Below are 11,414 nucleotides of genomic sequence, written 5' to 3'. Positions count from 1 at the left end.
CACTCAGACTTCATCAAGGGGTATTGGTAGAGTGGGACCAGGCTTCTATTTATATCAGTACTGATCTAATAGCAATTGTGACATCACTTCCTGTTGTTTCCACATGGTATTGCATAACAGACTAAAACCTAATAGTTACAGTTAATATATATCCTGATTAGATAGTGTATGTAAATACAATGTTCAGTGAATGCTTTAGAAGCAGGTTTGGAGCATGAAAAGTAGATAAACAGTCTCATATAAATGCGCCGGCGGGTCATCCGCCACACTTTCGGTATCCTGACGTCGCGTCACTTCCGCCCCTCTTCCGGAAATGGGACTGCGCATGCGCCCGCGGTTTCCAAAAATTCTGTTATTTCTAGAGACAAGGAGTGGCATACATATAACCGTCATGAGAAATCCATTAGAGACTCACTTATTAACCACTAGGGAATCCTATTAATGGACCCTGTCCTTAAAGAAATCCTGCCTCCTCGCCCCGAGATTGTCTTCAGGAAATAAAAAAATCTTAAAGATGTATTAGCCCCAAGTATGCTACGCAAGGACTCTGAAGAGGAATCACGAATGCCATAATGCACTGGATCCTTCAAATGTGGCCGATGTAACATCTGTAGGTACCTACACCCAGTGAGGAAAACATTTACGGACACAGAGAAAAAGGAAGTATACAAAATTAAAGACTTCATAAACTGTAATACCCAATCGGTGATCTATTTATTGGAATGTGAGTGCGGAAAACAATATGTGGGAAAAACAAAGAGACCACTTAAAATAAGGATCCAAGAACATGTCCGCAATATAAAGAACAAAATGGAGACCCATGCAGTATCCAAACATTTCAACATAGCACACAACTCTAACCCAGAAGCATTGACTTTTAAAGCAATTGAACTTGTGAAGCTGGGAGAGAGGGGTGGTGACCTGGCTAATAAACTTTCACGCAGAGAAATGTATTGGATATTCCAACTGCAGACACTCCACCCAAAGGGATTCAATGACTATTATGAAATCGCTCCGTTCCTGTGAAGTCATTTTTGCCATCATGATCTTACGGTTGGATCCCAACCCACACTTTTCTCTCCCCCCACCCCCTCCTGTCACAACCGCGGCACTGCCATCACACTCCCCCCTTCCTCACTCCACCTACACTCCCTTCCGATATCACCATCCCCTACCCACCTTCCCTTTAAGCCAGTCACTATATGTATATAGTCATATTATGAGTAGTGTTGACACATGTATGGTAAGTAATTATTACAGTCAAACCACACTGGAAATGCCCAATCTCGCCCGATCTTGGAAGCGAAGCAGTGTCGGGCCTGATCAGTACCAGACTAGGGAGACCACCTGGGATGATCAGGTACTGTAACTAAACTAATATAAAAAGCCTACATGAGCATGTCACTATTACTACTTTAGCTCTATCACCACGACTAATATAAACTAATATAAAAAGCCTACATGAGCATGTCACTATTACTACTTTTACACTAATTCTATTAACTTAATCTGCACCTTATGAATATTATTATCCCTTATCTATATTGGTTATAAATATACTAATTGCACGAAGCACCTTATGATTAATTATTTTTACTCATATATTTATATTTATTTATTTATTTATTTAATCTGCACCTTATGAATATCCCTTACTAGTAATTGGTTATAAATATACCAATTACATGTAGCATCTTGTAATTCATTTACTCATATGTTTATATGTTGGCTCTATCACCTCAATAGTAATAATGAATACCCTTTTATTAGTGTTTATATACATAAGAACTGTCATTATGGTAACTAGATCGTTTTTTTCATCCATTAATTAAACCTTTTTGTCTATTCTTATGCTATCACGGAGGATTGACACAAACATCCCTGATCCTGATCCCCACAAACATGGCCGCCGCATAGAGATGCTAATGAAAAACCAACACAAAGATGGCCACCGCTGGAGTAATCTGATCGAGCACTCCTGGCCTCTTGGAATTACAGAACTAGTCGAAACCGCGGGCGCATGCGCGGTCCCGTTTCCGGAAGTGGGGCGGAAGTGATGCGACGTCAGGATACCGGAAGTGTGGAGGAAGACCCGCCGGCGCATTTATATGAGACTGTTTATCTACTTTTCATGCTCCAAACCTGCTTCTAAAGCATTCACTGAACATTGTATTTACATACACTATCTAATCAGGATATATATTAACTGTAACTACAGGTTGAGTATCCCTTATCCAAAATGTTTGGGACCAGAGGTATTTTGGATATCGGATTTTTCCGTATTTTGGAATAATTGCATACCATAATGAGATATCATGGTGATGGAACCTAAGTCTAAGCACAGAATGCATTTATGTTACATATACACCTTATACACACAGCCTGGAGGTAATTTTAGCCAATATTTTTTATAACTTTGTGCATTAAACAAAGTGTGTGTACATTCACACAATTCATTTATGTTTCATATACACCTTATACACACAGCCTGAAGGTCATTTAATACAATATTTTTAATAACTTTGTGTATTAAACAAAGTTTGTGTACATTGAGCCATCAGAAAACAAAGGTTTCACTATCTCACTCAAAAAAGTCCGTATTTCGGAATATTCCGTATTTCGGATATTTGGATATGGGATACTCAACCTGTATTAGGTTTTAGTCTGTTATGCAATACCATGTGCAAACAACAGGAAGTGATGTCACAATTGCTATTAGATCAGTACTGGTATAAATAGAAGCCTGATCCCACTCTGCCAATACCCCTTGATGAAGTCTGAGTAACAAAACGCATTGGGCAACCTGGTAGTGACCACATACCCAGTTAAGCAAAAATCTTCTTATCTATATATTTTAACTGGTATTATATTTTATGTGTATATTGTTTTTATCCCATTTTTTAAAGAGATTTGTTGTAAAAAAAAATTATGTGAATAAATTGTATTTTATTTTTATATTCATCCACCTATAGTGTGAGCTTTTATCTTTTTAGACACCATTGGTCGCTATAAACCCCCCCCCCTTGTGTATTTAAGTTCATGCTACAGGATACCGCCATCCCTGTTTGAGGGTCAGCAGACGCCATTTTGAATCTCTAGGGAGTGTCAATTATACTTGCATGGTAATCGTTGGTGAACACAAGTGGCGCAATAATTCCTTTCTATTTTTAACTCTTTGGTATTAATTTTTATTGCTGCCTGGTGTATTACAACGTTTTTTAGAATGTGGAGGAATTCAGATCGGGCAAACAAAAGACAAAACTGGTGCCATAAAATATTTAATGAGAAACGGCAATCCAACGAACCATCCCCACCATGTGATTTAGATGACTTATTCTGGGGCATAGAGAGACTCCTCACTAAAGAAGTGAAAACATGGTGGGATATTAAGGGCTTGGAGCATTATATTCCAGTTAATAGAATTCCTAGGGGGCTTAGACTCCTAAAACAACCTACATTCGGCAACCTTGATGCAGCCTTTTTAGAAAAATGGGATAAAACATTAATCAACTGTTCAATTGACCTAATGAACTTTTGATTGAGGAAAAGAAGAACTCCCTCTTAGAATTAGAGAAGAATATCAAGTGCAAAGAAACAGAACTTGAACCTTTTAAAGATAAAGAGGACTATAAAATTAATGAAAAGGTTCTTAACAGGAAAATGGAACATATTGAAGAAGAGGTCACCAAGAATAAAGAGAAAAAGTTTCTCAGGGACAAAACAGACTATGAACAATGAAAAATAAAGAATTGGAGCAGGTTTGGAACCATGAATCAACAAGTAAATCGAACAGACAAACAGTATTGGAGAACTGTACCAGTAAAAGGAAAACCCTTACGGAATTCAGAAGTGAATACACCATCTCCAACCTTAAGGATGCAGAACAGATTCACAACACTACAAAGATTCAACTCTAACAGTGACCAGACTTTTTTAGCCCAAAGAACAGGAACAAGACCCAAAGAAGCCACAAGAAATTCCCTGAAGGAAGATATCCGCCTTGCATCACCTCTCAAAAGAAGGTATACAGAGGAAGAGGAAAACGGGGCAGTAGGAGGGAGAGAGAACAAAAAAAGAGCATTACAGTGACGGATATAAAGGAAAAAGGAATCTTCAATCTCTCACAATACACCTTGTCGAAACCGGAAATATCCTTACTCAATAAAGGCATTACATTCGCACCCACGGGGGGTCTTAATAAGTTTGAGACCTTCATTGATCTAAAGAAATTAATCAGAAAATTAACATTGAAAAGACATTTTCTAAGGAAAGAGGACGCTGTTATCAGTAATTATGAAAACCAATCTAAATCAGGTGTAAAACTAACCTCTAAGTTTTATCCTTTGGAGTCAAAAAGGGAGTAATATTAGCATTTTTTATGAAATGGTAAAAAAGGATCTATGTGAAACCAACTTGGAAAAAATTAAGGAGAGGAACATCACGAATCGAGAAAAAGATGCTCTGAAGAAGTTACAGAAAAATCAAGGAATTGTTAAAAAACAAGCTGATAAAGGGGGGGTCTGGTTATCATGGACCGTGAGAAATACATTAATGAAGCTCAGAGATTACTGGGAGATGACGTTTCCTACATTAAACTGTCCGGTGACCCCAAAGATGTCTTTGTTGAAGAATTAAGAACACTTTTAGTACACGGTCTACGCACAGACATTATTACGAAGGGAGAATTCCAATTTCTGATGAAATCAGACCCCATTACCCCTATCTTGTATTTCCTGCCCAAAATTCATAAAAATCTGATAAACCCGCCCGGAAGACCTATCGTGGCGGGTATTGATTCGCTTACGTCAAATTTAGCAGAATACGTAGATGTCTTCCTAAAAACTTATGTCAAAGAGTTACCATCATATTTAAAGGACACCACTGCCGTGTTGAATTCCCTGAAAGATCTTGAATGGAAAGACACCTTTACGTGGGCAACAATAGACGTTCAGTCGTTATACACTTGTATAAACCACAAAAAAGGTGTAACAGCATGTAGAGAATTTATGGAGAATGATACCTCACGAACAGCCATCCATAAAGATTTTATTTGTGATGTCATGTATTTTATTCTTCAGCACGATTATTTTACATTTTTAGATCATTTTTATCTACAACGATGTGGGACCGCTATGGGTACGATTTTTGCACCGAGCTTCGCAAATCTATTCATGGGCAGTTGAGAGAGAAGTTTTATCTATGGTAACCAAGATTTTAAGAACCACCTAATCTTTTATCGTCGTTACATAGATGACATTTTAATTATTTGGGACGGCACAGAAGAATGTTTTTATAAGTTCCTTGAATTCCTGAGCAACAACGAGATGAATCTCGTTTTTACATCTAAGATCAATAAAGAGTCAATTGAATTCCTCGATCTGATTTTACTGGGGATGGATGGAAAAGTCGAAACCAAGAACTTCATCAAGAAAGTTGACACAAACAGTTACCTGCACTACAAAAGTAACCACTTAAAGAAGTGGAAAAATAACATCCCCTTCTCCCAATTTAACAGAATAAAGAGAAATTGCAGCAATCAGGAAGAATGTGAAGCCCAAATTGAGAAGTACAAAAATAGATTCAAGGACAAAGAATATCCAACTAACATCCTGGAAGAAGCAGCCATCAAAGCGAAGGCACTAGAGAGAGCACCGCTGCTAGAATACAAGACCAAAGAAACCAAAAAAGATTCTGTTTCATTTATTACAACATATAAACGTCATGAGAAATCCATTAGAGACTCACTCAGTAACCACTGGGGAATCCTATTAATGGACCCTGTCCTTAAAGAAATCCTGCCTCCTCGCCCCGAGATCGTCTTCAGGAAATCAAAAAATCTTAAAGATGTATTAGCCCCAAGTATGCTACGCAAGGACTCTGAAGAGGAATCACGAATGCCAAAATGCACTGGATCCTTCAAATGTGGCCGATGTAACATCTGTAGGTACCTACACCCAGTGAGGAAAACATTTACGGACACAGAGAAAAAGGAAGTATACAAAATTAAAGACTTCATAAACTGTAATACCCAATCGGTGATCTATTTATTGGAATGTGAGTGCGGAAAACAATATGTGGGAAAAACAAAGAGACCACTTAAAATAAGGATCCAAGAACATGTCTGCAATATAAAGAACAAAATGGAGAACCATGCAGTATCCAAACATTTCAACATAGAACACAACTCTAACCCAGAAGCATTGACTTTTAAAGCAATTGAACTTGTGAAGCTGGGAGAGAGGGGTGGCGACCTGGCTAATAAACTTTCACGCAGAGAAATGTATTGGATATTCCAACTGCAGACACTCCACCCGAAGGGATTCAATGACTATTATGAAATCGCTCCGTTCCTGTGAAGTCGTTTTTGCCATAATGATCTTACGGTTGGATCCCAACCCACTCTTTTCTCTCCCCCCACCCCCTCCTGTCACAACCGCGGCACCGCCATCACTTCCCCCCCTTCACCCTCCTCAGTCCACCTACACTCCCTTCTGATATCACCATCCCCTACCCACCTTCCCTTTAGGCCAGTCACTATATGTATATAGTCATATTATGAGTAGTGTTGACATATGTATGGTAAGTAATTATTACAGTCAAACCACACTGGAAATGCCCAATCTCGCCCGATCTTGGAAGCGAAGCAGTGTCGGGCCTGATCAGTACCAGACTAGGGAGACCACCTGGGAAGATCAGGTACTGTAACTAAACTAATATAAAAAGCCTACATGAGCATGTCACTATTACTACTTTAACTCTATCACCACGACTAATATAAACTAATATAAAAAGCCTACATGAGCATGTCACTATTACTACTTTAGCTCTATCACCACGACTAATATAAACTAATATAAAAAGCCTACATGAGCATGTCACTATTACTACTTTTACACTAACTCTATTAACTTAATTTGCACCTTATGAATATTATTATCCCTTATCTATATTGGTTATAAATATACTAATTGCACGAAGCACCTTATAATTAATTATTTTTATTCATATATTTATGTATATTTATTTATTTATTTAATCTGCACCTTATGAATATCCCTTACTAATAATTGGTTATAAATATACCAATTACATGTAGCACCTTGTAATTCATTTACTCATATGTTTATATGTTGGCTCTGTCACCTCAATAGTAATAATGAATACCCTTTTCTTAGTGTTTATAAACATAAGAACTGTCATTATGGTAACTAGATCGTTTTTTTCATCCATTAATTAAACCTTTTTGTCTATTCTTATGCTGACTATCACGGAGGATTGACACAAACATCCCTGATCCTGATCCCCACAAACATGGCCGCCGCAAGGAGATGCTAATGAAAAACCAACACAAAGATGGCCGCCGCTGCAGTAATCTGATCGAGCACTCCTGGCCTCTAGGAATAACAGAACTAGTGGAAACCGCGGGCGCATGCGCGGTCCCGTTTTCGGAAGTGGGGCGGAAGTGACGCGACGTCAGGATACCGGAAGTTTGGCAGAAGACCCGCCGGCGCATTTATATGAGACTGTTTATCTACTTTTCATGCTCCAAACCTGCTTCTAAAGCATTCACTGAACATTGTATTTACATACACTATCTAATCAGGATATATATTAACTGTAACTATTAGGTTTTAGTCTGTTATGCAATACCATGTGCAAACAACAGGAAGTGATGTCACAATTGCTATTAGATCAGTACTGGTATAAATAGAACATATATATTGGTAGATGCTCAATTAGCTTAGTGATATCATTCAGGTGCTCGAAAGGGAGGGGTATTTCTAAGCAAGAAAAAAAGGCCATTTGTTTCCCCCAGCACCCTGAATGATAACCGTAACCAGATTTAAATTCCACATAATAGAATTCAGAGATCTTCGTTACACATATTTGCGCAAATGTGTGAATAAGCCCCAAAGCCGCATCAAGGCGTCTCTGTATATTTGGGGTCCCTAGCGTTATATCTAGGTGCAGGGTGTGGCACCCCAAAACACCAGCATAAGCCAGAAAGCCCAGCGTAGCATACCAGTGAAAAAACTATAGTGTTAATAAATTAGTATTTAGGAAGCCGAAGCTATAGAGAAAGTGATACAAAAATGAAATGCAATTAAAATAGAGAAATAGTGTTAAAAAATTAATAAGTGAAAAGTGTTAATAGAATGTAAGGGTATGCCACACTAAGGCCATCCAGCTCAGCCAGTCCAGAGGCACCACACCTCACACCTCCATTACCCCAATCTGGGTCTAAGATTACCCAGCAAGGAGCCACATGATAATGTCTCCTTACTACAATATGTCTAAGCTAAGAGCTTCCTACCTTGGAGCAACCCCATAATGCTCCATGTGGCATGTCAGGGCCTGCACCTCCTCCTAATGCAGGAACCTCTCTGCCTCTCACAACAAACATATATATTGGTAGATGCTCAATTAGCTTAGTGATATCATTTAGGTGTTCGAAAGGGAGGGGTATTTCTAAGCAAGAAAAAAAGCCATTTGTTTCCCCCAGCACCCTGAATGATAACCGTAACCAGATTTAAATTCCACATAATAATAGAATTCAGAGATCTTCGTTACACATATTTGCGCAAATGTGTGAATAAGCCCCAAAGCCGCATCAAGGCGTCTCTGTATATTTGGAGTCCCTAGCGCTATATCTAGGTGCCGGGTGTGGCACCCCAAAACACCAGCATAAGCCAGAAAGCCCAGCGTAGCATACCAGTGAAAAAACTATAGTGTTAATAAATTAGTATTTAGGAAGCCGAAGCTATAGAGAAAGTGATACAAAAATGAAAAGCAATTAAAATAGAGAAATAGTGTTAAAAAATTAATAAGTGAAAAGTGTTAATAGAATGTAAGGGTATGCCACACTAAGGCCATCCAGCTCAGCCAGTCCAGAGGCACCACACCTCACACCTCCATTACCCCAATCTGGGTCTAAGATTAACCAGCAAGGAGCCACATGATAATGGCTCCTTACTACAATATGTCTAAGCTAAGAGCTACCTACCTTGGAGCAACCCCATAATGCTCCATGTGGCATGTCAGGGCCTGCACCTCCTCCTAATGCAGGAACCTCTCTGCCTCTCACAACAAACATATATATTGGTAGATGCTCAATTAGCTTAGTGATATCATTCAGGTGCTCGAAAGGGAGGGGTATTTCTAAGCAAGAAAAAAAGCCATTTGTTTCCCCCAGCACCCTGAATGATAACCGTAACCAGATTTAAATTCCACATAATAATAGAATGTCAATCAGGCAGAGGCGATCGCTAGGCAAGGACGGCCTTTGGCCATCTGGCGTGTGCCAGCGCACTGCGGTGCCGGCCCATGAGCAGTTCTGACCCGATCGCACTGCTGCGAACAAATGCAGATTGTAATCGGGTCGGAATGACCCCGTATTTGTAGTAAAGGACAAACCCCCTCATTACAATAATGCATATAGTAGTTGGTAATATAAAGTACCTCCTTTGTACTTTTTTTCTTTTCTGAGAAAGTGCCCCCTAACATGCAAGCTTTAAAGCAGGTAAGAATAACTGCAGTGACAGTACTTGTATGAATACACTGGGCGTCAGATCCTCTGTTTACTGCAAAACAAGAAACATTTTTTATTCTTCCTTGAGCACTTGTAGTTCAATATGGTATCCAGGCTCTAGGTTGACCATAAATATGATTGACATGCATTAGGGCGACATAGACAAAAGGTTGACATGGTTAATAGGTCGACATGTAAAAGGTTGAAAATGCTTATGGTCGGCAGGTTCACATGGTTGACACACATATGGTCAACACCGCTTTTTTTTTAAAGCATTTTAATAAATTTTTTCATACGTTACCATCCACCAGCGACATGCAGTGGGGTGAGGCAGGTGAGGCTGAGCCTTTACTGTCATACTAACGTTTTAACGTTTTGGATATATAAGGTATATGAAAAATACAAAGAATATATTACTGTATAATATCTTTTTTGTATTATTCTTATAATTTTTATAATCATAACTCTGGAGTAAAAAGTCTATGGCAGCTGAGGCAGTGCCTCCCTTTTGTGCACATCTCTGATCAAATCTCACCAAATTTCCAGCAGTATATACTGCTGCACCTGTGTGTAATGCCCACATGCACCCTTTGGCTCATAAATTCTGTGTAAATCTGGCTCTGGTACTAGTCAGCACATTTTCAGCCATTTACCTCGCTGCACGTTCCTACTGTCCACGTGGACTAGGATTGGGAAGCATGGCAAGTGAAACGAGTGGAATGTGGCGTTGGCAGCTGAGGGAGAAGGCTAGCAGCAGCATAAAAAAAACCCTGACAACAAGCAGGTATAGTGCCAATCACTATTTTAAGTAGCATTATTACTGTAAGTGAGGCATGGTGCAAGGGGAGTTATTACTGTGTCAGGTAGAACATTGGGCATTACTGTGTGGGGCATAATTTGGTGCAAGGGACATTACTGTGTGGGTCTTAATATGGTGCAAGGGGCATTACTGTGTGGGGCATAATATGGTGCTAGAGGCATTACTGTGTGGGGCATAATATGGTTCAAGGGACATTACTGTGTGGGTCTTAATATGGTACAAGGGGCATTACTGTGTGGGGCATAATTTGGTGGTAGGGGTATTACTGTGTGGCGCATAATATAGTGTAAGGTAGGATTTTCCTGCAAGGACACGCCCATTGCATCAAAGCCATGACCCACCTGCTGCTAGACCATGCCCCTTTTCCTGGGGCGCACACTCTTTCCCATGACTATGGGGAGGGGGGGCATTTTTTCGCGAGCCAAATTGGCTAGAAGCAGTCGAATACCGGCATACCTTTGCATGCAGCATCGCCCGCTCCTAGGAGGGTGGTTATGCCCCTGGCCAGGCCTGGGCATGGGTAGTTTGGCAGAAAATAGCACATCCTATTTGCTGGCTGCTGGTGACTTTTAGTCTACTGTATTGCCAGATACTTTACCTGAGTTTCCATGTAGGTTTATTTTTTCTCTTCCAGTGTATCTTACAGAACAGAGCATTGACGTATCTATAATGGGTGCAAAGTGTGCAATACACATCGGCCCATACTGCACACCCTGCACCTATTCCTATTAAAGCTACAGTACCTTGTTCTGCTTCCACCACACCGGTGTTAGGACAATATCTCCAGAACTATGGCACCATATTTCTGAAGTGGTCACAAGTAATGTAGCAGTGGCCCATATTTCTGAAGGTAATTGCGCAGAAAAATACGCACATGCAAAAGACTCCAGCACAGTGCCAGACTCTTTCTGATCTTGTCACTGGCTCCAGTTTTTTGTTTTTATGGGGGGAGGAGACCCCCGGACATCTGCATATGTCCCCCTCCAGTCCTAAAACAAAATACCTGCCTAGAATATCCTTTAAAAAAATCCCTTCTTATTCTTCATGATGTATTCAGCATCAGAG

At 39.8% G+C, this 11,414-nt stretch overlaps 2 pseudogenes; both read left to right on the top strand.

Annotated features, from left to right (window-relative positions):
• Positions 1–1,252: 1,252 nt before the first annotated feature.
• LOC134937448 (5S ribosomal RNA) lies at positions 1,253–1,372 on the top strand (annotated as a pseudogene).
• A 5,216-nt stretch (positions 1,373–6,588) lies between these two features.
• On the top strand, positions 6,589–6,708 carry LOC134936890 (5S ribosomal RNA; annotated as a pseudogene).
• Positions 6,709–11,414: the final 4,706 nt, after the last annotated feature.

This window comes from Pseudophryne corroboree, chromosome 6 (genome assembly GCF_028390025.1).
Source record: "Pseudophryne corroboree isolate aPseCor3 chromosome 6, aPseCor3.hap2, whole genome shotgun sequence".
NCBI classification, from domain to species: domain Eukaryota; kingdom Metazoa; phylum Chordata; class Amphibia; order Anura; family Myobatrachidae; genus Pseudophryne; species Pseudophryne corroboree.
The sequence above is the reverse complement of the archived record's forward strand: the minus strand, read 5'-3'. Positions and strand labels throughout refer to the sequence as shown.